This window comes from Neopelma chrysocephalum, unplaced genomic scaffold (genome assembly GCF_003984885.1).
Source record: "Neopelma chrysocephalum unplaced genomic scaffold, ASM398488v2 Primary Assembly neopelma1_70, whole genome shotgun sequence".
Classification (NCBI taxonomy): domain Eukaryota; kingdom Metazoa; phylum Chordata; class Aves; order Passeriformes; family Pipridae; genus Neopelma; species Neopelma chrysocephalum.
In genome coordinates, this window is record NW_020897730.1 from 4,608,791 (window position 1) to 4,635,204 (window position 26,414).

At 38.4% G+C, this 26,414-nt stretch overlaps 1 long non-coding RNA gene across 2 annotated transcripts; it reads left to right on the forward strand.

Annotated features, from left to right (window-relative positions):
* The first annotated feature begins 1,204 nt into the window (after positions 1–1,204).
* LOC113969000 lies at positions 1,205–20,500 on the forward strand. 2 transcript variants are annotated; one of them, XR_003534709.1, is made up of 3 exons: positions 1,205–1,521; positions 18,150–18,218; positions 20,363–20,500. It is a non-coding gene; the product is annotated as an uncharacterized LOC113969000 (long non-coding RNA). The 2 variants fall into 2 exon arrangements; XR_003534710.1 differs by lacking the exon at positions 1,205–1,521 and adding an exon at positions 16,755–16,929.
* Positions 20,501–26,414: the final 5,914 nt, after the last annotated feature.

A 26,414-nucleotide genomic window follows, 5' to 3' on the forward strand; every position in this document is an offset into this window, starting at 1 on the left:
GTTTGCAAGAGCCAGCAGCTATCACATCAGCTCATGGCCATTCTTCTGTTTTCCACTCTCTGTGAGTGGATACCTTACTTTTTTTTTCCCTTCTTTTTTTTTAAAGAAAGTTGATGAAAAACAAAAACCGCACCAGTCACATTTGTAAGCTGAGATAGGATTATTTTTTTTGGTCTGAGGCTTATATGTTTTTTCTTCTTTATGTTTTTTGGTTGACTCCCAGGCTCTGATAGCAAACGTTCATGGATGACCTGTTATTCATCTCTTGGATTTTGAGGTTTGTTTGGTTTTGTTTTTTTCTATTTTGCCATCTACCCCCTATCCTCACCCATTATATTTTCTGTTCTTTTTTATCCCATTTACTTCATTCATACCTAAGCAGGTGCTTTTACAGCCTGGACATCCTATAGTAAAAATATATATTGGCATACTGCTCCTTCTAAAATCCCATGGTTCTTTATGTGGCCTACAAATAGGAGTCAAGGAAGGGATTACTGGTGGGTATATCTCAGCCCTGGTCTTTGTGTCTCCTATTCCTGTTACTCTGGCAGTTGTAAAAACAGGAAATACTATGGTACTGTCTTACTGTCATTGACATATGAAGAAAAAGCACAAACTGAATTAAGAAAGTCTTTTGTGAAGCAAAGCAAAAAACTGGAAAAACAAGCAAAAAACAAGATGAGTTTTGTTGCAAGTTATTTTTGTTCCCTGTAGCAATGGGACCTGCTGTTTTCTGCCTTGAGATGCAGAGAGCAGAAAGCTCTTATTTCTCCTAATTTCAGACAGATCCAGATTTGGATTCCTATGGTTAGAGAAAAAAAGAATGGGATGGAGAGAAGACATGAATCTTGATACTCTCCACTGCACTGATAGGGTGAAAAGATACATAACAGGCTTCATGTGAGTTAAATCCTCTCCTCTATTTCATACTTATGCTATTGCCACCTCTTGACTGTAGCAGCTGTCATGGTTTCATGCTATAGTTTCCTTTCCATGACTTTTCAGATTGTGGCTATACAGATTGGCATGGGATTTTGCCTTTACAATATTCTCATAATAGACTGAATAGTCTGCAAGGAAGTGAAAGTCCAACAATAATATATAGGCAAGGGGTCTTTGACATTACTGGTTTTGCAAGCATCACTTTGGCAGTCATCATGAAACTAAAGAATGAAGTGCTGAAATATCAGCAATTCATTATGATGCTTAACTATTAGGAAAATAGCTAGTGTGATGCATATTTGATCAGTTGTGATGATGGCACTATTGATCATGCACAAGGTGTCTAGTGAAAGTAAAGGCTTATTCTGTCTCTTATGTGTCTTTTTCTTTACCCTAACATTGTCAGTGTCTTCCTTCATGCTCTTTCCTTGTTGCTTAGTAGTCTTCCCTTTGGGCTATTAGAGATGATTTTTTGCATTGGCAAACTTCTCAATATCTTCAACCACCAACCTGCGATCTTCTGGATGGAGAGTGCACAGCCTGGATCGTCACAAACACCCTTACTGGGATACTTAAAAGGTAAATCCTAAAGTGGGAAATGGAAAATGTGAAGTCAAAATGATCACAAATGGAAGCTGGTTGAAAAATTTGCCTGTCACAATTTTTCTACCAGTAATTTTCACGTCAAGACTAGAAATATTCTATCCACAGGGAGCTAGTGGATACTATGCTTTTAAAAATATTCTATATGCATGATAAGACTTCCTTCTCTGTTGGCTTGCTAATCGTTTTGACTGTTTCTTTTGAAGTAAGAAACAGATGGCAGCATTCACTGTAATAAGTGCAGCAAAACATGCCAGCCAATTAGGGATATTTCAACTGACTGAAAACCCGGATCCTTTTCCAATATTTTCATGAATTTTTTCCCCCTCTGTATGTCTCAAGGAAATTTTTATTTATCATTTGTTTAATAGAATCATAAAATTAGAGATTATAGGAATCTTAGGTCATTAAATCTCTAGCAATGAACCCAAAAACCAAGAACTGAAATAGAGTTTATGGATTTTTTGTTTTCCAAAGGTTTCTTATTGTCTGCCATAAAATAAAAAAACCCAAAAAGCAAATACCCTTGTTAATGTGAACTCAATCTCTCACTTCAATAGGCCAGTATAAACTGTATCTGTATATGATCTTAAAATATTTACTAATAATTCAAACTGTAGTGCATCAAACTTAGTTCAGTACATTAATCTTCAAATATTATAGCATTTAAATATCTCTTTCTTAAATCATTAATGTCAGGTTCCTGATATTGTGGAATTATAATTCCAACAGTTCACTTCTCAGCAACACTTTGTGGGTGATATATTCCCCGTTCACTTCCTCATCAGGGAAGGTTACTGTCCTCTCATTTCCTACCAAAATTAGGGAGAGTTTAAGATGTTTTAGATCTCTCAGAAAAAAAGATTCTTCGTCTCATGCTATGAAACCAAAATTAGAGGCCACTGTTGAAAATGCAGGTCACTACTGATCTGCTTCTTAAGCACCTGTCCCTTTCTAGCAGTCAGTATTATTGAGAGTTGGGAAAAAAAGGGCATTTTGACTTTACTCCCTGGTTGTGTAGTACTTTGATAATTTTTTGTGAGATATTTTGCAGTCCTTTCCTCACTGCTTCATTTCAGAAGTAGAACTATGCAGGTTTCACTGCTTTAGGATTTTCAGCTCAACTTCTATTTCTTTATTTTATTCTACTGCTTTCTGTTGCAACATTTCTGTGCTTAAGATTATAGTCTCTAAATGTCTCCTCTAATACCATTATCTGTATTTCTCAACTAATCTTTTGGAATCGCTCTTCTTCAATGACTTCCCAATTGTAGTCAATGAGCTTATAAGAATGTAACTTGAAGCAAAACTGGTGCCACTTATTAGGGTCGATTTAGCCTATGAAAGATATGAAATTCTGCTTCAGGCAGTAAAGCAATTTTCAGAGTAGCATATCAGCTTTTATCAGGCTTGGTCTGTTTTTCCGCAATGAAGGTATTCAGTCTGTTTATGGGTGACTATGGCCACTCTGGGAAGCATTTGGTGGTAGTTAAGGGTAAAATAGTGATTGTTCTTCAAAATTAGAAACAATTGGTAGCTCTGCAGTGATGATTTAAATTCCTTTTTTAAATTTGTTCAAACCACAAAGCTGTGTGTTGTTCAGTGATTGAATGCATTTGAACTTATGGAACTTTTCATTTAATGCTGTTCTCCATTGTTTTTGGCTAAAACCCAAGCCTCACATCTTCTGGTTGCAGGATTCCTTTTTGCAAACTCCATCGTTTGCTGAAGCCTCAGTGTAACATGAGACCATCCCTCTTTCACAGCAGGCAGCACATTAAAGGTCTGCCTGTTGACCAGCTGCAAAGACAGGTGTTATTCTCCTCTTCTTTTTGCTTCTCTCTTTACTTGGTCTTGTAACTTCCCTAACAGTGTCAAGTCCTGAATGAAATGAATGATTAAACTTTATACACTAGGAAAAAGCTGTAATTCAGGCGGTGTGGAGCTGGGGATTTTGGCCTAAAGTTGAATGTTCTTAACTGCTTGTTTGCCACATTCTTACTGGGTTCCAAGAGGCTGAGCCAAACTGGAAATCCAGCTCATAAGGATAACTGCAGAGATCACAGGCACTGAGCATTTATCTTTCCAGGGCACTTAGCACTGACAGCACCTGTCACTGCAGAGGCTGCAGGAGCCTTGAGGTTTGGATATGGCACATGTGCACTTTGCTTCCCTACCATGAAAGAACATGCACACAAGTGATTGCATGTAAAAACACGAGTGCATTCTCAGTGCACCCCTCCCACCAGTATCTATTCCACAGGCATGTTACCTGTGGGTTAGGTTTGTCTCACTGTAGTCATGAGGCTGTGTGAGTCAAAGACTGCTTCTGTTGTGTTCAGGGATCTGTAAGAAGAATAAGTAAGGCCTGAGAATGACGTGCAGTGAGATCCAGTCCAAAACAGTCTAAGTTCTTGACCCGTTGTTGACAAAATGCATCTCTTCCTGCTTTTATCACTATCACATGCTCCCAATATTCTGTTTAATATCTCGTTTAAATCATAGCCTTCTCTGCCACAATCACTTTCTCATACTTGTCTATATGATATCATCTGTGGTGTTCTACAGATAATGTGGAATAACACATTTTAGGAGCACATTATTTCTTAGAGGAAGGCAGCTTCTCTAACAGCGAAGAAATGGCAACTGGAACTTAAGCCAATCCAGAGCTTTAACTTTCTTTCTATCCAGTGAGAACAACTCAATCTAGTAACGCTTTATCCCTCCGTTAACGTAATTCTGGGGAAAATTTACCGGTCTACATCAACTTTATGGGCCTGTCTCAACCATTCAACCCATATCTGGTATTGCAGCCTGGGTGACTCTTGGAAGTATCATGGGGAAAACTTAATACTGTGGCCCTTGGGAAGATATTTTCTTAATTTTTGCAGTGGTTATGACAGTGCAACCTGGCTTTATTATGTGCTACAAGAGTTTATGTTACTGTCTATTAGTAGCTAATGGTGGTCAACACAGGGTGGAAAAGCCATGCAGACATTTTGAAAACCTTTCTCTGACTCATGATTTCTTAAAAAGCATTAGCAAGTCAGAGAACTGACACTGTAACTTCAGTTAAATTACAGTTTAGTGATTGAAATAATTTTCTATTATTAATTTGATTAACATAGTAAACACTTTATACTGAATATTTGGATATTTTGATGTACTAAGTTTGAGTGAAACAAATTATAGTAATATTTCTTTAAAAAGGATCTACTACAAATAAGAAATTATCATTCAAATGCTATGAGGTGGCAGTCATTCTTAATACTCTAACCACATCCATTTTCAGCTTTTCATTGCATAGTCAAAAAGCATTAAGTGAACTATAAAATATGTGAAAAAATAACTTAGCTGATGGGACAATAATTTCATCCATCAACTAGTAAAACTGCAATCATACTAATCTTACTCTGTTCTAGCAGAGTTCAGGCAACCTTCTGAATGTTTATTAGTAATTTTTATTACCTTTTAAAATTATAATGAGTTAGAACATGTAGAAATGCTGATAATTCTAGGTTTTATTTCTTTTTCCTTTGTCTGTCTTAAGTGAAACCCTAGTGATGCTCACAGGGATTTTTCTTATGGATTGAGTATATTTGATGAGGTGAGCTTCAAGACATTTAAAGCAAATACCCTCGCTCACAAAACTGTGTCAGGATATCTCATTTGCTGAACGTAAATACTGAGAATGTTGTTATGGCCACTCTAATATTTCTGTTATACCTGATCAAAATGTTGTCCTTGACTTATGAAAATATTATACATTATTTACTGCCTAAAATTGTATTGACCCGTAGATTTTAGTCAATCACAGGACTCCTGCTGGTGTCAATGGAAGAAAGTTATTGTTGAAAGTTGCTTTAGATGCTTCATAATTCTTGCTTTTAAAACACAATTGTATCTGGAGCTTCTGTTGCTTGAGGCAAAACATATTACTTGGAGATTACTCTTACTGAGGCAAGGGATTGACAAGCTTACATTTCTGAGTACATAAATCAAGATATTTCTGAACAGAAATATTCCTTTAAAGCTTTCAAGATTATTTACCTCTGGTAATGTGTAAAATAGTATAGCCTTACAGATCCTGTTTACTGGAAGTGGCCTTCACAGGAAAAGAGTGACCTTGTAACAAAACCTGTTTCCTCCTTTTTCTCTGCCCTCACATGGAGTATGGCTGGATTTCCATAAACAACACAAACGAAGCTGCAGTGAGATATGACAATAGAACTGTGGTACCTTCAGTTCAAACCTTGCTTTAAATGTAGACCACTAATCTCCTATTTCCATAGTAGTCTGCTTGGGCAAAGCAGATTAGAAATCGCTCTCATGAGAAAGTTTTGCACCCACATTGCCTTGGTAAAATGACAGCAGGATGCCTAAATCAGAACAATCAGATCCTAAATTTCTGTTGTGAAAATGTGGATACTTGATTGTATTGTGAAAAAAAGTGAATATTATTAAAATGAACATGTTTGTTCCTGTTTCAGAGAATGTTACAGGGTATTATGGATAGCTATATTTAGCTTGCATGGTAAATAATAAACTCTTTTATACTTACAAGGAAAAACTGTGCTGACACTTGCTGTTGGAATATGACTCTTCAGTCAAAAATCTTGCATTTTTACCTCTACTATGTTATTGCCTCTTTTAATATCTTAGCCATTCAATAGATATGTTTGCTGAGCCTGCAAGGCTGAACTGTGTTGCAAATATAGTCTGATTTTATATAAGTGGACCAAAGGGTTTCTGGAATCCCACCTGCCTTTTGCCTCCTCACCTGCCAGGCTTATGGCTCATTCCCTGCAGAGGCTGCTGGGGGACTGCTGGTTCAACAGTCCCCAGTTGTGTAGTAGCCATTGCCCTGTCTTGCTGTTGGAAGAGTTCAGAGCTTTTCAACTCTCTGCTTTCAGATTTACCAGGCAGTGACATTAGTTTCACTAAGAGGGAAATTCCTTGCCTTGGGAGGTCATTGAAACAGTATTTGCAAATATTACTGCTGGTGTAGTTTTTTGAAGTAGATGTAGTTTTTCAAAGTACTTTTTTTAAAAAAATCAATGATTATGTTTAATCCAAATAATGTTAAAGTGGCAGTAAAAGACTTTTAAAGCAACAAGGATTTTTTTAGAATTAATGTAGGATGCTTTAGGCTAGGCCTGCTATAGGTAAATGTTATGAAGATCTGAACTGTAGTATTCTTATCAGATAAATATTTCCCACAGAGTTGAAATAACTTACTGAGAATTCCTACATATCCATATTTTTCCAATTCATATCACAAACCCCTTTGGAAAGCAGAGATGGATGTGCTGACAGCTGTGGATCTGATTCTTCACAGCCGCTAATTACAGCATGGTTGAGTTCTGCAATAGTGCATCACACAAAAATATTTGTCTAATCTGGACAAGCCTGATAATGTAGAGAGAAGTAATTATTTTCTCCCTGCTTATAATGGTCTGCAGATACCGGGGAAAACCAAACCTAAAGAGGATAAGTGACTTCTAGCATTTTTGAAGATCTATCTAAAGACCAGATGTCCCTCAAGTGATCTACTCTCTTTTTTTTTATAGTTGTCTTCTGTTCTGAGGAGACCTTGCTCTTTTTCTTCCCTCAAACAGCAGGGCTGGAGGATGGGCATTAAACAACAATTCCCTCTGGATCAGAAGAGATTTGTTGAGCTGAAAAACTTCAGAATTTGGCTAAGGATTGGTTAACCCCATTACAGTGGGTTGTTAAGTTAGTGGCATAAAAAAAAATGCATGAATGTAGAGGGCTTTGTTTCATGTTCCTTTCAAATCAAGGGTTGATTTCTGAGATTTTGACCATGACTAGTGCTTGAGGCTTCTTCCCCTCAGGTCTCAGGATTTAATACTTTGATTCAGGGGCTAGAAGTATCTTGGCATTGTTGATGTTGACACTGGGATGAGTTGCAGTACCTCAGCAATTGTACGAGCAAGAAGTAAACCACATCAGCTCTCTGTGACTATGGGTCAAGGCTGGCCCACAATAGGGTTTCTTCAAGTCCAAATAGCTGTTCACCTTATACTCAACATGCAGGAAGGTGCTCTTGTATAGTAAGATTTAATTTTGACTCTCACTCATGTTGATACATTATTGATTTCAGTAATGTTTCATCCAATATTCCTTTGCCTGTTACACAGAGAATCTGGCTCTGATAGACATGGAAAAGGTTCTAACATGCGAGGCCTGACATCCTTCACTGAAGAACAGACAGAGAGAAAGGGTAACACTTTTGAAACATATCTAATAATGTCTCTACCTTTCTTCCCCTCAGTGGGAAGTCCTTGAAGAGTGCACTTGGCTGTAGAATAAGCCAATGCAGCCTTGAGTGGACTGGCAGAAATCTGTATAAACAGATTTGCCAGAAGTGAAGAAAGTTGTTCCATAGCTTGTGACTTATGGAAGATATGAAAACATTGCAACAAACCCTGCTAACCTCCTACCCTGCTGTGTTGAGAATTGCCAGCAGTGCCAATCTGATGGACCAATTTCTAGCTACTGCCTTCTTTTGGGCCTCTGATAGCATGAGAAAATGTGCATGATCCAGAAGCATTGAGGCTGTTAGATTCATGTGTTCCCTGTAGGCACATCCTGTACTGGACCTGCTGTAATCCTGAGTTCTGCACTAAAAGGACTTGTTTTTGTTACAGATGCAAAGGTATTTACAGGTCAATACAAACAGCTCTTTCTCTGAAAGACACGAGGATGAAACCCCTAAAAGAGGAATAAAATCAGCAATGTTCTCCAAAGTAACATCACAGAATGCATTAGTTAGCAAAGGCAACACTGTCACAAATAGTGACAGAAAATAGATAGCTTCTGAGAAAGTGAGATGTGTTTAAGTTCTCTCAAGTAATAAGGGATTTGTTTTCTCCTCTGTGGGAAATACAAGACTCATGAAACATCAGATGTAAACTGAAGCTACAATAGAAACTGTTTGCATTTCTGTGTTTAGATTTCAAACTAAATTCCAGAGAGTTTGTAATTAGGGACTTCTATCAACTTGGTTTTAATGTATGTCACCTATATATAAACACAGGATCAGAAATTGAACTAAAACACGCATTTAGATTGTGCAGATTCACAAGATACCATGCATCATCCAAGTTATGATATTTATTACTGTATGGTATTAAGTAGTGATAGCAAAGGCAATATAATACATTTTGGATAACCCTCTTTAATACCAGGCTAAATTAAATTGATTTAAACCTGCAGTGGGCCTGAGAATTCATCCAGACAGTTACCCTGGCTCATTTGCAGTAGCTTGAATTCCTTGCATCATCTGAGCATGTGTAACCTTTTGTTTTGGGTAGGAGGAAACTTGGCTGCACAAATCTCAGATGTCCCAATTTTTACAGGCTAATTGTATTTCTGGGCTCCCCTTTACGAAAGGTAGAATGTGATATTATTTCATGGAGGCTTTAGTTTATAAAGGTATTGGTGTAGAAGTGACACTTATTCTTTCATCTCTAAAGGACAAAATTCTGCAAGTCATGTTCTGTTAGTGATTTTCTCAGATAGCTCATTGACATTGCTTGTTTTTTTCCACATAAACAACTAATGCAACTCCAAATCTCAAGCCTGTACTGCACAAAAGCTGTGCATTGAGCTGGTGCCTATTTTTCTTGAAAACACTTGTAATTTCATTTTTGGACTGTAAGGAACTCTGCTGATTGATCCAAAAACCACCAGCTTCTCCAAAATTCAGTTCTCTGCACAGTATAATGACTATAATCCCAGCATCAGATTTATCATGTTTTAATTTGACCAGATATGTCAGTAGTTTAGAGGGTTTTGCACTAATAAATTGCTTAAGGTTAATGTGAAGTACCTTCAAATCATTGGAGATTTCATTGTGGAAAATACTTTGAAAAGCTGCATATCCTAAATGGCTGCACTCCAGAGTCTGGAATTCAAAACTCATTTACTGTAAATGACTGGCAACCAGAAGATGTATAAGTTTTTTTTTAACATACTTAATAGAATATAGGGAAAGGGGGCTGATTTTTCAATTCCCATATAATACACATGAGCTTATTCAAGAAATTAACCGTAAATAAAAGAAATACTTGTCAGATAGTAATTAGGATAATGTGTGTAATGTTTGAAAGTAATACTGTGAGATTTGACATGTTCTCAATTAATGAGTGTAGAGATCTTTCTGTTGCTTCTCTGTCATTTGGCAATCCCAGTTCAGGTGAGGTTACCTCAAGTTACAGAGGCCTAATGGCAAGAGAGGAAGAGCTAAAAGGATGGTGAGTGCTTTTCAAAATCCCATATAAAGATGCCTAGTGCAAGCTATATGGATGTGGGTGGGCTCTAAACTAGGAGACTCATGTGCAGCTGATAAATTGATGCTCGTTATTTGTGGTCCTCCCTACCCTAACTCACCACCTGGGAATTAAGCAAATTCTTAAAAAAAGGAAATTTGGGGTCTAAATATGGGCTCTTATTTTTAAAAGTATGTATGGACTTACAGAACACCTCATAATTGAGTGGAGTATTACTATTCATAATGCTATGAGTAATAGGCTTTGTTTAGCTCTATATGCTTTCAGTATACAATTAAAAATACAGTAGCTTCCATCCTAATTTTGATAACTGACAGATACATTTATAAACATTGAGAGGGATAATATTATGTGTTAAAGAAGTTTGGGGTTTTTTTTATCATTCGGGGGGACTTATTTATCCATTTGCTTCACCCCATAGCAGTCATCACCTCCCCCATTCCTATGAAGGAGATCCTATGAAGTTTCCATTCTGAGGAGAAAGAAAGAAAGTAAATTAGAGCAGAGTACAAATAATGTCCCTAAATATTAATGAAGAACTTTTAGTAGGTCTTGCCAAAGACTGTGGACTAATCAGGCTCTTGATGTGCCACATAGTTCCCATTGCCACATGTAGTAGACTAAGAAACTTGGATTCTATTTTTGGCTTTGCCATTGACTGGCTGGTGTAACCCTTGGCCAGACATTTAATGCCTTTGTGGTTTTGTTTTCCCTATTACACGTAGCCTGTTTTGTCTGTTTAGTTTGTAAGCATGCCTGGACACGGAATTTCCCTGGTGGTGTTTGTATAATGCCAGGCTAGCAGGGCTTCAGTCTTGGCTGGAGCTTTGACGTGCTACCTGGGTATAAAATTATTACCATGTTGGTACAGTTATCAGTTATCCCAGTTTATGCTGCACTGACAGTTTGCTTCATTGACTCTTAGTAGGGTGGATGAAATCAGAGCGGGTCCCCATGTATTCCCACAGCAGGCATTGTAGAGCTATGGAAATAGAATAATCATAACAAAGAATGTGTTGGAGCCTTCTGTGCAATCCTGGCACCATTCGGGTTGTTGTAACAACCCTTTCTTTCTTTGGGCTGAATCGGTTTCAGGATAGAGATTGTAATGCTTTGAATGGAAGCCACAGTCTCTGCAAGACACCGAGTGAACTGTGGCAGGTTACATCACTTGGGTTAAACACCTCTTTTCACAACCGTGGCACTTGCTGGCACACTCCACAACGATGTCACGGGCTGTGTGTGCTCAGAGACTGAATTACCCTGTGTTTTACCCAGTTCCCCTCTGAGCTGGAGAGGAGTCCCACTTCCTTTTGATGGGAATGTAAAGAGGGTAGAGAATGAACTAGATGTCAGACTGCTAGAATGGCTACAGATAGTTTCTTAGACCAAAAGAAACTCATGGCAATTTTCTGAATACATATAAAGTCAGAGGAATATTCCCAGAAAGGAGTATTCCAGAATATTCCAGAATGGAATATTCATATTCCACTCAATGTGCATAATAATAGTCTAAATAGATTTTTCAATATGCCTCTCAACTTTTCAAACATTGCCGTACATGTGATTGCTTTCACAGGCCCTCTGAAACCAGCCCTGCTGGGAGTCACTTGTACTGCTGCTATCCAGGGTGGCAACAAACCATGAGACCATCTTTTTGGGCTGTGATCAGCAGGTGGTGTTCTGTGTCCTGAGCCATGGACAGGCCAATCTGTTCACCCACACTGTATTTTTAAGGTGTGTCTTTGAGGGCTTTCCAGAAGGCGATGTGAATAAAACTAAACCAATAAATGGAAAAAAAACAAAACCTTAGCCCAGGAAAAGGGTGCTGTTCTCTAATAAAAGATTGTAGGATGTGACTTTAGAGGTTGAAGCAATATCAGTGACATACTTTTCAACAAGGTGAGTGGTGAGCTATGCTGGCTGTAGAAGAAGCAACTTCACAATGCTTCTGCAATAGGAATAGGACTAGAGGGAACAGTATAGTAAGGTAAGAAAAATCACCTGATTTTAGGAGATTTATTTCCCCTGAAGAAAAGCTAAGATTTGCTCTTGAAGAGTCAAGTGAAATCCTGCGTGTAGCAAAAGTTCTGCTCTCCTTTTGCATGCCTGCTGCTTTCTTAGGTTAATCAGCACTGCTATTAATACTAGTCTCTCCTGGGAGCTGTGTATTTATACTTGAAGTTTTTCCAAAGCAAAATGGAGAATTAAATCTCTTATGGATTATATTGACTTAAATTGCATGAATACAGGTAAAAAATATAGGCTTTTACTTGTTCCATAAAGATTTTAAACACCTTGTAGCACCCCATGAAATCCAGCACCAAGTCATTAGCTGACGAGTGTGTAACAGCTGAGGACCAAAGTCTATGATCACCTGTTTGCTTTGATGTTCTCTGTTTTGATTCTTCTTGGAGGTGTGTAACAAATGCTCTTTGGGATGGGATAACAAACATGTTCCATGTTTGTACAGCACTTAGAATATTTCTTTCATGACTGGGCCTCTGAGGAGCTTCAGCCACTCAAATAAGGGGGGGGGGGCAGAAAAAAAAGAAAATATTGTTTTGTTGGTGGATTTAGTGTGACTTTCAATGCAAACATACACGAAATGAAATCTGGACAGAAGTTTGGTTCTTTGGTCTTGCTGTTAATTTCCAAATGTGCCCGAAAAAAACTGCTTAGGCCTTGACCCTGCAAGGTGCTGAGCACGTCTGGGATCTGCAAAGGTTGCTCAATACAGAACACAGGTTCTTTTCTCTAAAAAAACCTGTTGCATTTAGACATAGACAGCTTGGAGTTCTCTGAAATAACAATCATTTTGGAAGAGACATAAATTACCGCTGGCTCTTGCAACATTGGGCTCTTTGGAAACATTCTCCTTGAATAATGTTAAAAACCTTTCCAGTTTCTGTAATTTAGCTCATCTCTATCATCAACACCAATAAAAGAAACCTCTACAGATTCCAGACTCACCAGGACCTTGCTGGCATTATGCTCAGAGCCAAGTACCTTATAAATGACTGTTGATCTCAACAAGTGTGTACGTCCTTGCAGGGTGTTTGCACTTGTGCCAAACTGGCACCAGTGGTGAAGAGCTTCAGATACTGCCATTATGCTTGCATTTATATCAGAATTGCTACCACAGTTGCACTGGCAGATAAAATCATGCAGCATCTAAGAAGTTACCCAGGTGTGATCTATTAACAGAGATAAACGGTCCAGGAATTAAGTTGTATTATTGACTTGTTCCTTAAAGACAGAACACTCTCTTCTATAGCTACAGAGAAGGGAAAAAAAGGTATCGCAGCCTTTGTAATACCCATGTGATACGAATTCCTCCTGCCTCAGAAGCGTAAACATTTGCAAGTGAGAGGAGAGCAAAGATGCTGTTTCTGGGCTTTTAGGTTGATATTTGCCCTTTTTGCATGTTTGCAGGATCACCATCTACATAAATGACTTGGCTAACACCTAAAGCTGTAGTCAAAGCCTTTTTTTTGTATTGCACAATGAAATGTTGTATTTCATTTCCCCTGTAAGATACTTTATACTTTTCCAGAGAGTCTTAGCCAGCTTTTGGCTCCTAGCAATTACTTTTAATAACTGCGACCAACCAGAAGGATGTTGTCTTCTTCTGTAGTTTAGACATGAGGTATGATAGATCACTTTGTTACTGTTAAAGAATGGATTTTTTTCACTCCATCGGCAACATGGATCTTGTTACCCTGCTCTGCCTCTGCTACCGTTTGCTGGGACAGAAAGAGGAGAGGGAAGAGGAATTTTGCCCTTTAATGTTTCATTGAAGTCACTCAGTTTTATTGAGAGGCAAAAAAACTTTTGGTCCTATTTGAAAATTGATTCTGCAAATTGATTGACACATTACTGGAAGAACAAATAATAAAATATAGGGTTGCTTGTCTATATCTGACAATGTGGATTTCTTGTGAAAAATTGAAGTACTGGATAGAACCCAAATGTAAAATCTTGTGCTGGCTAAAATGAAGTGTTCTTAAAATCGGTTTCATCTGGTGTGTTACAAGTAGAGCTTTTGGCTGTAGGCTGAAAGGGCTAAAAGTTCAGTCTCATTCAGGCAATCATTTGGTGATATTGCAACCTCTCATGTTTATAGTTTCTAGAGGAAACCATCCTCTTCGATTAGGGCTTGATTATCTTTTCAAATCAGTTTTGTGTAAGGGGAACACCACTTCTTTCATCCAGTGGTTCACCCAGGGAAATGCCCTGATTCTCCCCTTTTTCCTTCTCCTGTGGCAGGTTTTATGTGACCAGCTTTTAGCAGGGCCCATGCTGATAGTCCTTGCTGTGTGTAATTCACAGGGCTGGAGGGTTTTGTCACTAGGTCCTGCTTTCCCTAAGTACCTGTTACACAGTGTCATTCTGGGAGCTGTTTCCCAAAATCCCACTGTCAAGAAGGCTAAATAAGATTTTATGACAGTTTAGATCCAATTAATTTTATTTTGGAGTAATGTAATGCTGCATTTTAGTAAAAATAGCCAGTTTCATTTAACTGTTTGGGAAGGATGGGCTTGTCCTGACAACATTTGTCACCAATTCTAGAGGCACTTGGACTTCAAAGCCAGGCTCAGACTGCATCTCTTGAGTTGCTGGAAAAGTTTCAGATCCAACGTATCCCGCAAAGACAGTGCTTGAAGACTAGGATGTGAATTTTCCCATTCTGGCCTATTGCTATCAAATTTTGTAAAAATTCCAGAGCAGAAGTTGCTATATATTTTTTCAGATTCTTTTCAGACTCTATGCCTAGACTATGGAGTGTGTTGCTTTTTTAAATGGTAAGTCTATGATTCCACAATTTTTGGCTGTGTAAGCCACCTCCGGCTCTGTGCAACAGGATGGTGGGTTCTCTTTGGTGTGTTGATGTGCACATATGGTATATAGACAGTTGGTGAATTCTAAAGGAATGACCTTCAGGACTGACATTCTTCTATATTTTCATGTTTTTGTCATGCTGTGGTGGGTTTGTTCATTCCTCTTTCCTCTCCTCTGAGTGAAAAACTCTGCAGTCTTCCAGACAGCGTCTCTCTCTCTCTCTCTCTCACTCACTCAGTCAGACCATCTGTTCCCAGATTACAGATTTCTCTGCATGAGTACCAGGTAACAGACGTGACTTCGCCCAATAACTACAGCAAAAAAGGCTTTCACACACTCTCCGCAATCTGTGAACATATGATCAGTCTAGGATAACATGTCGTGCCAAACACACACCAGAGACATTTATATGCAGTAACAGAATGAACCCTGAAATCAGGTACTTGGCAACCCCAAATCTGATGTTTCCTCTGCGTGTTTTGAAAAGAGGCCTCTGTGCCTGCAAGAAAGTCTGTGTTCCTCCCCTGGTACCTTTTTCTCAGGGCATGGAAGCATAAAATCCTTCTCTCCAGTTTTATTTAAAGGGAAGCTGGTAATGTCTACCTGGCCCATGTCAGTCCTTGAGGTTGGTGTGGGAACAAGGTCTCTGTCTCTACTGGCAGCTCGATAATGAGCATTTGCCAAGTGATGGGAGACACCAGAAAGGACATTTTATCCATCTCTTATCATCTTCACTGGATTCTACCCATTTTGGGAGTAGGATATAGAGACACACTGATATCCTACACATGAGTGTGTGTATATCTATAATTGTATATCTAAGCTCTTTTATCCCCTCTCCCATTGTCACATCAGTCCTCAAAGGACCATAATGAGACTGAATATTAAAGCAGGGTTATTTTACTGGAGGGAGCCACTGCTCACTCTAATGACAATTGAACACTTGCCTCAAGCCTGTCCTGCTCTTTTTTAATTTATTTGCTGTAATGGTTGAAAAGTTATGGAGCTGGCTTGAAGCTCAGGCACCATGTGTGGGTACCAAAGACAGATAAGGTACAAAGCAGCAGTTTGTTGAGCTATCATGTGATCTGTGGGCCAAGGTTAGTCTTTATCTCTGCTGCAGGGTACGTACTGCAACATATTCCAACAAACTGGTAATTTATTTATGTTTTGATAAGTAGATGCGTATGTTAAATGTCTCATGTTAGTCTTGCGTTCTCCAGGGACTTGAAATCAGAAAAAGGTCTTAGACAAACTAGTACCCAAGAGAAACTGCTACAGAAGTTGGAATTTACGGGTAAATTTTCCTCTTAGATGTCTTTTACAGTATTATTTACTATCCTTTGGATTTCTGATCAGAAAAGTAATTGGTCATCTGCTACATAGCACTACATGAAAAAATACTTTGAGCAGCTCAAGACCTGAGTAGCAAGATTTTTCACAACAGTGAGAGAACCTCAACAGATTGCATCTATTTGTGCTCTAGCAACTACAGAAACAAAACTATAAAATCGTGTTCAGAGAGTTGGGATGCATTTATGTATTCACTTATTATTAACCTACCTCATATGTCCCTGCCTGAGTCTTGGTTTCCAAGAGCCAACATCCATTATCAGGGTTACAATATGAAAAACAAAAGTAGAAGAACAGTATTTTGAGAAGTTTCAGTTTTGGAAAAAGACTGCTTCCTCCTTCACATGGTGCAAACACAGGAGACAAAGATGGTGTTGTGTGTCTGATGGGTATGGTCTAGGACAAAAGAGAGTAAGTGTGTACAAATTGCAATCTGTGTGTGAGCTATTGCTGTGTGCATAACTGGGAACCCATACTCACTGCTGTATGTTTAATTAAGGGGCATGCTGGTGTTGGGATGAAGGTGCGTGTCTTCTGGGTGCTTACAAATGAATATGCTCATTTAGCAGACATCATCATTTACTGTGCTGTGTTGTGTCTCAAATGCACAAATCTGTTAAGGCATTGTCGGTGTAAAGGCTTTATTTTACGTTCCATAGAATGGGCAACTTTTATTGCCATTCCATTTGTCCGTAAGTTACCATCGAGCTCACAGCTAAAATATGACTTTGGTTTGATGTTTGAGAGACATTTGCCACACTGAAACAGTTCCTTTTGTGATTTTGTCCTGTTTACTGAGCAGTTGTTTTTGTGCTGACTAACAGCTCCTACTGGATCCTAAAGAGGATTTCATACATGTAGGAGATGCAGTAGGGTGAGTAAGTGGAGGTTGACCTTACATTTCCTCATGCTGTTATGATGTTTTAGCTATTCAGTCCTGCTTGGGCTTTACTAAGAAATCAGAAAAGGGCTTTCTCGGAGTTTGGGCAGAGGCCCTGAGCCCTGGTGTGGGACTGTGTGATCCATGTGTGTACATGGGTTGTGCAGGGCTGAGCTCAGGACACGGTAGTGCCCTGTGTCTCACTGGGGTGCGCCAAAGGAAGTGCTTCCTCTACTTTCCTCTCTCCAAAACAGGGATTATTTTCCCAGGGAGTTTGGAATTGTTTCTTCAGCCCAGGGGTAAAGTGCACAATGCACTGCGTTTCTGGTACACAGCACAGGAAAACTTGTATATTCTGGCTTTTGGCAAAGGTAATTATCTTGTGCAATCGCAGCAGCAAACTGAGCACACAGACACGCTCAAATATTTGAGAGCAAAATGTAGTAGACTTATACAAATGAGAAGATTTTGACTGTAAATAATTCATTCATTGCTATTCTTTCCTGAAAGATTAGCTCCCAATTTGGAAGAAATCTCCATCTATCCAAGCCCCCTCCTATCTCTGCTTTTGAGAAAACAGGAAAAACAATCATTTAAACTGTGGAGTGGTAATATCTTTGTCAGAAGAATTGCTATGTTCTAAAGATCAGAATGATCTGGGTGTGATTACCTCTGTGAAGATTTACATTTTCAGCATTAGGCAGAAGGTGTTAAATAAATGTTGACTCAGGCTTCTGCGTTTTCTGTCTAATTTCCCACATCTTAATTCTTTACTTTGGGCAACTGCTTCTGAAACTTGGAACTAAATCTTCATTTTAATGTTCTTTTCTTTGTGCTTCTTTCACTGCTTCATTCACATCTTTCTCCTTTAATGCTACAATAGTGTGTGGGAGGATTAGTTACACTGATTAAAAAAAATAAAAAATAGAGCAAGAATGAATTAATCTACAAGCCAGACACCTTCATTAAGCAAAGTAGGGAGAATAATATATATAATTAGCAAGATTTCTGCTTACTGTATGCTCTAATGTAATATATTGGCCATCTCATTATTTAAAAATATTAATTGCCTTGAAATTGTTAGCTACTGTTGGTAATAGCCAATTAGGGCTACTCTTAAAAGGCAACTATTTACTGCTAATAATTAAATTTTAGAAAATCGGAGACCTTAGCCACATTTGCTTTCATACTTCTTTTTATTTATTCCTTTTCAGAATCCATAATTCATATTCCCCCCTATAAAACAGAAGGACAAAGAGAGACAAACCCATGTTCCATAAAAGGTATTAAATTGGTAAAAAATAAGATAAAAGATATTTTTTTCTCCTCCTTTTTGATAATATGAGTGCACAAATGCTCAGTAAAACGTGGTGGAGTGGAAGCCCATCTGTTTACTGCTCTCTGCAGTGCTCTTTGCATTGTACCTATGCTCCACAGAAACATGATTGATACCAGCACAGCCTCTGGCTTATTCCTGGAAGTATTTTTTAAATTTATTGTTAATGTTCTCAGAACAGTGAATTGCAGAGATCGCATTCCTGTTTGCTAAGCTCCTGTTCTGCAAGATCTGTCCTCCTGTTTCATTTTTATTTAAAATTTTGCATCCATTTTCTTCCATGTTATTATAAATGAACATACAGTTCATAGCATGGGGGGAGGGAGAGGGGTGGGAAAGGATGGAAAAAGATAATTTTTTTCTTTGACATTTACTTTTCAATAGAAAAAGGGATATACAGAAATGCCCAACTGTGACTGAAAGCTCTTGCAGCTATGAAGACTGTAGATCATGTGTTCTTTTTCCCTGTCATAGCTGGATGTTTACAGAACCTACAGAGAGGACAGAGGCAAATATTCCTGGAATAACAGAAATATGAGTTGTTCTGTCATTTTGCCCTTGCTGGTGTGCTTGTCCTGAGCAGCAGGATGTGACATCTCCCTGAAACAAGGACATGATGGATATAGGAAATTCAGCACTTCCCCAGTTCTCCATGTCAGTGTGATCCTCATTTGGTATCTCCTATCTATAACTTCATCGGGTTGAGATTCCTAGGGAAACTTAGGAAACCAGGGGCTGCTAATGAGCTTCCAACTCTCCTTAGGCCTTTTACAGCACCCTAGATGGCGGTCCCTCTTACACAGTCAGCTGTAGCTCTCAGGGTCCCCATGGCTATGCCTACAGATCCCCAGTGGGAAAATCAGATTCAGCAGAAACCCACAAGCAGCTGGTACTTCAGTGGCCCAGTCTTGTCTTGGTTGAAACGAGCACAATCTGTTAAATAAGCAGAGATGCTTCCACTTACATTTAGGCTGTGATCCACTGACTGTTATCTGATTGTGTTGACTAAAATGAAAAGGAAATGAAAACTATTCATACCATGGCTGACTTTGATGGAACGTAACCCGTGCTTTACAAATCTATGGGAGGTCTTTGAAGAGGTCGACAAGGAAGTGAATAAGGGTGAGATAGTTGCTATACTTGTATTTCTGAAAGACTTTTGATAAAGTCCAGTGCCAAAGACCTTTAAGGGAAACCAAGAAAATATGCAATGGATCTCATTGCTGGAGTTCTGCAGAATCTGTGCTGGGGTCTGTCCTGGTAAACCTACCGTAAACTCCTGGGACGAGTAGATGAACGGAGGTGAGAAAGTTTGAGGATGATAGGAAGTTGGTTATTCGGGGTAGTAAACATGAAGATCACCCATGAGGAAGCACAGAAGTACCTCAGGAGACTGTGCAGGCAAAAAGAATTTAATATGCATAGATCTAAACTGATGCGTGTGGGAAAAATGAATCCCAAATTCACATACAAAATTACAGGCTCTGAGCTGACCATTATGACTCAGGATCACAATCCTGGGATTATAATAGTTTGTTCCATGAAAACATTGTCTCACTGCTGAGAGGCAGCCAAAACGTTAACCAAATGTTAAATGAGAAAAAAAAACTAGAGAGCAACTCTGTGAATCAGTGTTCACCCACGTGTTGAAGAGTGTACTTTCATCTGAAATATAATACAGTACAACTGGGACATGTTCACAGGAGTCCAAAAAGGGTGGAACTACTTCCACAGCAGGAACAGTCTACATACACTCGGGCTGCTCAGTTTAAAAGCATAAATTGATGAACAGAATGGGCAAAGTTGGATTTTTGCTGTCTCTCCCAATGCAAAAGCTCAGGACCATTGAATGAAGTTCATAGGAGCCAAGCTCCTATGACACTGGATGTGTAGCTTTTTCCAAAGGACATGGGGGCTGCTCTAAGCTTACATGGATTCAAGGAGAGACTGCATAACTCTACGGATGAGAAATTTAGTAACAATTATTAAATTGCAGAAATTGTAACCACTCAGAAAATACGTGCAGTTAAAAATAGTTGTTCTGTGGGATGACCTGTGGGGACTGCCTTCTTTCTGCTTTTCCCTGCTCAGCTCTTAGAAATCCTGCTGGAGACAAATCCTGGGCTCAGTGGACATTTGGTGTGATCAGCTGTGGCTCTCAATATTCTAACAACACTCATCATGTGCCTCAGTGGTGTCAGGAGAGATTTGGGCTGTGTACTAATGGCTATGGAGGTGAAACACTTTTCTTTCTTTCCCATTCTTTTATGCAGTGATACATATCTGTTGTTTAGCCACCAGATGATCACCTGGTTCTTAACTGACCAAACCTGCCTTGCCAGAAAAAGCACAATTTTAAACTATGCTCTAAACAATGAGAAATCTCTGCTGTGTTGGGCAAAGCTGCAGAAAGTAACTGTAATGGTTTACAGATCTGTGAGACCCAGAGTCTTACATATCCCAGAACAAATCAAAAAATCATTTGTACTGACCATGAGGAAAAGCTATCAGAAATTGTGATAGTATTTCCTTCATTGTGAATTTATTTCTTGTAGCTCCTAGATAGACAAAAGAAGAATAGAAGTCTAGCTTCTGCAAAAATGAAGTTACAAATAAGTTACACAAAGCTGTAGGAAGATCAGCTCTGATTGGTCACCGGTGACTTCCTAATTTATAGCAATATTCTGCTATAGCAGAATGAAAATTGACTTTTTAAAGTACAAATCCCAAGGAAGGACAGCATGTAAACTGTACTACTGGTGCAGGAACTGTGCTGGCAGTGATGGAAGCAGCATTGCTATTGTGGTTCAGAGGAAGCAGCACAGACATGGCTGTGCAGCTGAGCATTGTCAGCAAATTAAAACTCATTATCAGTAGTTCAGCTGCTTGGACACAAAAGCTCTCTTGCCCTATGAGTGGCTGAGTCCTTCCTGGTTGCTCCAGAGAGGAAATACAAGAACAGATACCTTCTTGTGCCCCCAAGTTTCTGATGATCTGGATGGTGGAGGATAAAACTATGCTGCCAAAGCTTGGGTTCTCCTACACTCATAATATTTTGGACTGTGGTTTTATCATTGTCCCAGTAAAAGAGGATTATTTTATGAGATCTAATGTGGCATTGGTAAACATCAAGCAAACCAATTTTTAAATTTTCTAGTAGAAGGACTTCCAATTATATGTGCAAATGTGATGACTACATCCATGTACATTAAATAATTTTATATCAGCCTAGAAAGCTTTCACTATAATGTACTGATTTGACATATACAAAAAAAAGATCTAGATTTTTTCACATCAGTAGATTCAAAATTTATTTTCTGATATTAATTATACCGTGTTAATTTCGAAACTAATTTCAGTATTACCTAATATAGATTTTCTTATATTTCCTATCCTGAAGGGTATTATGAAATTTGAGGTCAAATTATGATTTAGAATGAAAGGAAATTTCAAAACATTGCAATTTTTCCCTAGAAAAGAAATGCAGGAATTTCATCAGCTGTATTTGAGCTGTTATAGAGCAGATAGATTTATACTTTTTCATGGTTTCTCTGTACAATCTCTTTTCTTATACGTGGCACTTACATACATACACAAATGCATGTACATGGTTGTCCTTTTTTTTTGTGTGGAAGAAGACTTCTTTTTATTCTGTATCTTTTACTTTTTTAGTACCATCAATATTATAGTCAATGAAAACTACTTCACCTGAAGAAAGAGGAAATGCATTTTGAATGTGTGTCATGGAGGAATTGCTTTTTAATTAATACCTTTAGCTTCAAAATTATTCAGACTGAGTTAAACTGAGCAGAATTAAATCTCTTCATATTTATTTTCCTGCATATGCAGATTTTTTTTCATTATATATTTTAAGGGTATGAAAAATAAGCATTTGTGGGTTTTTTAATTGATATTTTAAAATCCAGAATGTTAATTGTTTGATGTGAAATAACATGAAAAATATAGCTATTATGTTCCATTTCATTGTTAAATAACTTTGGAAGATTTGGGTTTGACTAGATATACAGGACTTATATAATTCTTGTTAATTAATGTTTGTTAATTTCTGCATTTTTAGTGGTTTAAAATCTCAACTTCAGAAATTTTAGTTATGTTATAAGTGTTAAGGTCCATGGATAGAAACATGGAAAGGTCTATGGTAAGAGGTGCTCATTTTCATGTGGTGAATTGAGAAATGTTCTGAAAAAAAATTGACACTGGAATCATAAAAAACCGCAATCACCAGATAGAATGAATTGATTATAACTTCTAAGTGTGATTCTTTACATCTTGAACACAGAAATGAAAATGTCTGAAAAACTTACCCAGCTGAAGGAAAAACCAACCAAAAATAATTGAATTATACAAAATAAATCAAAGTGATTTGACTTATGGCACTCCAGTTGGAAACAGCCTGTCCTAAGGGAAGACATATCTGCCATGATACAAAATACATTATTGGAGGGGGCATGCTTTAAGAAAAAGAGGGAACTTCCATTTGATTCTGATTGTCGTTGATGTGTTAGGAGAATTACAGATTACTGAGATATTTCATTAAAAAGAATTCTACCACTTGAAACATTATGATTTCTTGGCTAGCGTAGGGTTGCTTGCCTAGCTTTTAAGATCAGAAGAGATGACTATAATCATCAGCTCTGACTCTATGAATAAAATGGGCCCCAGTGATTCACAAAATTATCCAAGCCACAAGTGGAGTGTAGCTTTTGGAAAAGTGCCCAGTCTTGAAAAGTAAAGAGTGTATCAAAACACCAACAAAATAAAATGTCTGCACAAAATTTGACACTTATATTTGAAGTGTCAAGGGGAGGCTAAAACTTTTTTTAAAAGGCCTAACCTATTGTTTTGGGGGGTTGTTGGTGTTTTTGTTTGTTTGTTTGTTTTATTTTAATGGTGGTGTCAGTTGGCTGTACTTGATGCCAGTAAAGTGTTATCCTAAAAGAAAAGTGCAGGGAACAGTCCAACCACCTTCCCAAAGATTCCTTAGCCCACCGTAAAGTATTACCTGGAGTAGTTCCTTTGGCCCTGACTTTTACCCCTTCTCTGAAATGTGCTCAGTTCCTTTTCTTAAGTACTGGGACCCACTGGAGAATTAACCTCAGACACTGCATCCCAAGCTTGAAATCCCTTCCAAGTTGTAGGGAAAGCTGGGACTCCTGCAGAGTTCACTTCTATGTTTAATTCAGAAGTCAAGAATGGATTTGAGTAACTTAATAAACATGTTGTTAAGGAAACCAAAATAGCACAGAGCTCTTATGAAACACTTAAACAAAGGTTTACAAACTTTCTCCATAGAGATAGGACTAAGGCAGGCACTAAAATCTTGTAGGAGTTTTCTTATGCAATGGCTCAAGGAATAAAACTGGAAAAAATAAATTACAAATTCCTTCCACCCATGCCCAAATTTCCATGTGAAATAATTACAGTTCCTTCTTCCTTATAGTGGTATTTATCTTGTCTGTTTTATGATTTCTTCCCCTCCAAAGTTGAATTTGGATATTAGTCTCTGTTACCAAAAATAAATTCTGTAGCTGTTGTTATACTACCTCACAGGACAAATATTCATGCAAATAAAGGACAACCATCTTAAATTTCTTTGCTGTACACTGTACTTTGCACTTTTGAGCAACAGGTAAAGATTTTTCTAGAGTTTGATCCTGTAATGGTCTGTCTCCTGCCTTCCAGGCTTCTAAATTTTAGTAATGACATTTAGGCTTTCTTTCTGTCTTTCTTTCCCTGCTCTACTAGGAAACAGGGATATCAGTATTCTAACAAAGTACTTTAAGAAAGGCAGATTTCAAACTGAAAACACCCACATTACCCGAACTACCTGTGTCCAATGAAACCAGTCATGTGTTTCAGAATTAGGACAGTGGAAGCCACAAAACATTTCAGTTCCCATTCAGCTCCAACCCACAAACACGCAGCTTAATTCAAGTCTTCAAATTGCTCTCTTTGACTTTTACACATTGGAAAACCTATTCTTAAATACTGAAATGAATAACATTTCCAACCAGATTCACTGATAAGAATCACTGATACTATTTGTATATCCTCCTAGTAGATAGAAATACCTTTTCAGGAATCTGCCTGCCTATAATTACAAAATTGCTGGTGCCTAGCTGGAGATAACAAGTAGAATAATGACACGTTACATTTTGCTGAACTGAACCTATGGGACACTGTCATAAGGCACACAAAACCTAAACCATGATGGAGTCACAGAGCTCCCTTCTATGACCTTTGTGTAGAGCAAAGCACTACAACTGGAGAAAGATCACTGTTTGATGGGGTTCCCTCAGATCTGATCTCCTACCTTAAAGTGTTTCTGGGGTGTGTGATTTCCCCACAGAAACTCACTGACGAGCATGTTTGTATGGTGGTAGATGTACAGGTCATTGCTTTGCTTTCCATGTGTGGCAGAGACATGGTAAATCTGGCTGGAACGAGAGTCTCAAACACACACCACCCCCTCAAACTACCCCTGAAAGCCCCACAACACTAAACCTCCAGATATGTCCTTTTCTGCTGTATTTGTAATATGCAGAGGTGAACAGTATAGTGATTGAGGATCATTATGCATCTTCTTCAGTTTTACCTTAGCAATGCAAGTCCTCTGAATCTGTGAATCACATGAGAATGGATCTTTTCAGGACACTATAGATATCAGCTAAGTTAACTTGATTTATGCTGGAACAAGTGATTTCTCCTCTTCACAGTATGCTGAGTTTGATTTTAATTTGCACTGAGGCAAAAGTCCCTTCAGTAAGTCAGTCCTGCCTAGATGAGAATGTCTTTGCTTTTGAGCTTTTGTCACAAAACTGAATTTGCGGAACCATTACAGGAAAGTAAGTGCTGTTTGTAGGAATTCAGCACTTGCAGTCTTTCAGTTAAGAACTGACAGATCTCTCACCCATGTGCGTTTCTGAGTGACTCTAAAGTCTTGTTTTGCTTTGTATTTCCAAAGAAGTCAAAAGAGGGAAATTAAATGAAATTTTTACATGTTATACATCAATAAACACACACAGAAACATAAGCACTTCAGCCCACCCAAAAGTAAGGAGAACCTTCCTGAAGAACTGAGGCAGTGCTGTTTGCTGTCTGATATGGTGCACTGAGGATATGTGGTCCTAGACATGACCTTGTTACACTAACCTTTGTCATTTTTAGGAATAGTTACAGTCAAGTTGCAAGAGCTGTGTGTAGGGAGTGGTCATATTTGTGAGTCAGACTTGGGGAATAAAAAGTGCTGCATTTTTGCAGCAGGCTTCTAGATTTGGTTGGGATGGAATGGTACTACTTGCTGTGTATATTGTCCACCCAAATGTCACTGTGTAGCTAAAGCTGAATATTTAAGTGGGTTATATGTATTGTCACTTCACCCTGTGGCAACTGTTGCTACAGTGAGAGGCTGGAAGGCCTTTAATGGGAACTGAGAGATGAACCTCTGCACAGATTGCATCCAAAGAGAGGATGTATTACCTGCTTCCAGAGGCATAACCTCTTCTCCTGACACTTAAGATTGGTTAAGTCTATGTCCAAAGTCCACTGTTTATTACCTAAAATGATATTCTACATGGCTTTGAAGCCTGTTACAAGGATTAAAATGACAAATTATCTTCTTGGCATCTAGTGGATTATTACACTGTTTTTATCTGTGAACAAAGCAAACAGGTTTCAAGTTAGCATCAAGGACGTGTGATTTTGAGAAACCAAATAGTTTGCTCATGGTCCTGCTGATGCAATGGATCACATTTACCCTGTGGAAAGGTTAATATAGATATCATGTGACATCTTCTCTGTGACTCTTTGACCACTGCTAAAGCACAGTACTTTGTTGTGTCATCCCACACCCATTTGTCAACCATACATAATTGATTAGGCTACTGTAACATTTTTATTCTGTACATGGAGTTCTCTCCTCAGCAATCTCTCCCTTCCAAAATCTACATTCATCATTAATTACAAAATCAATGGGAGAGATGGTCTGGACATATACAATTGATAGCTTCCCTCTTCAGATTAGCATAACCTCCCAATTCATTACGTGGAGTGAATAATACAGTTGCTGCCACCATGAAAAGGGGCAGGTCATCTGCTGTAAATTTCTTAACAAAATGTGCTG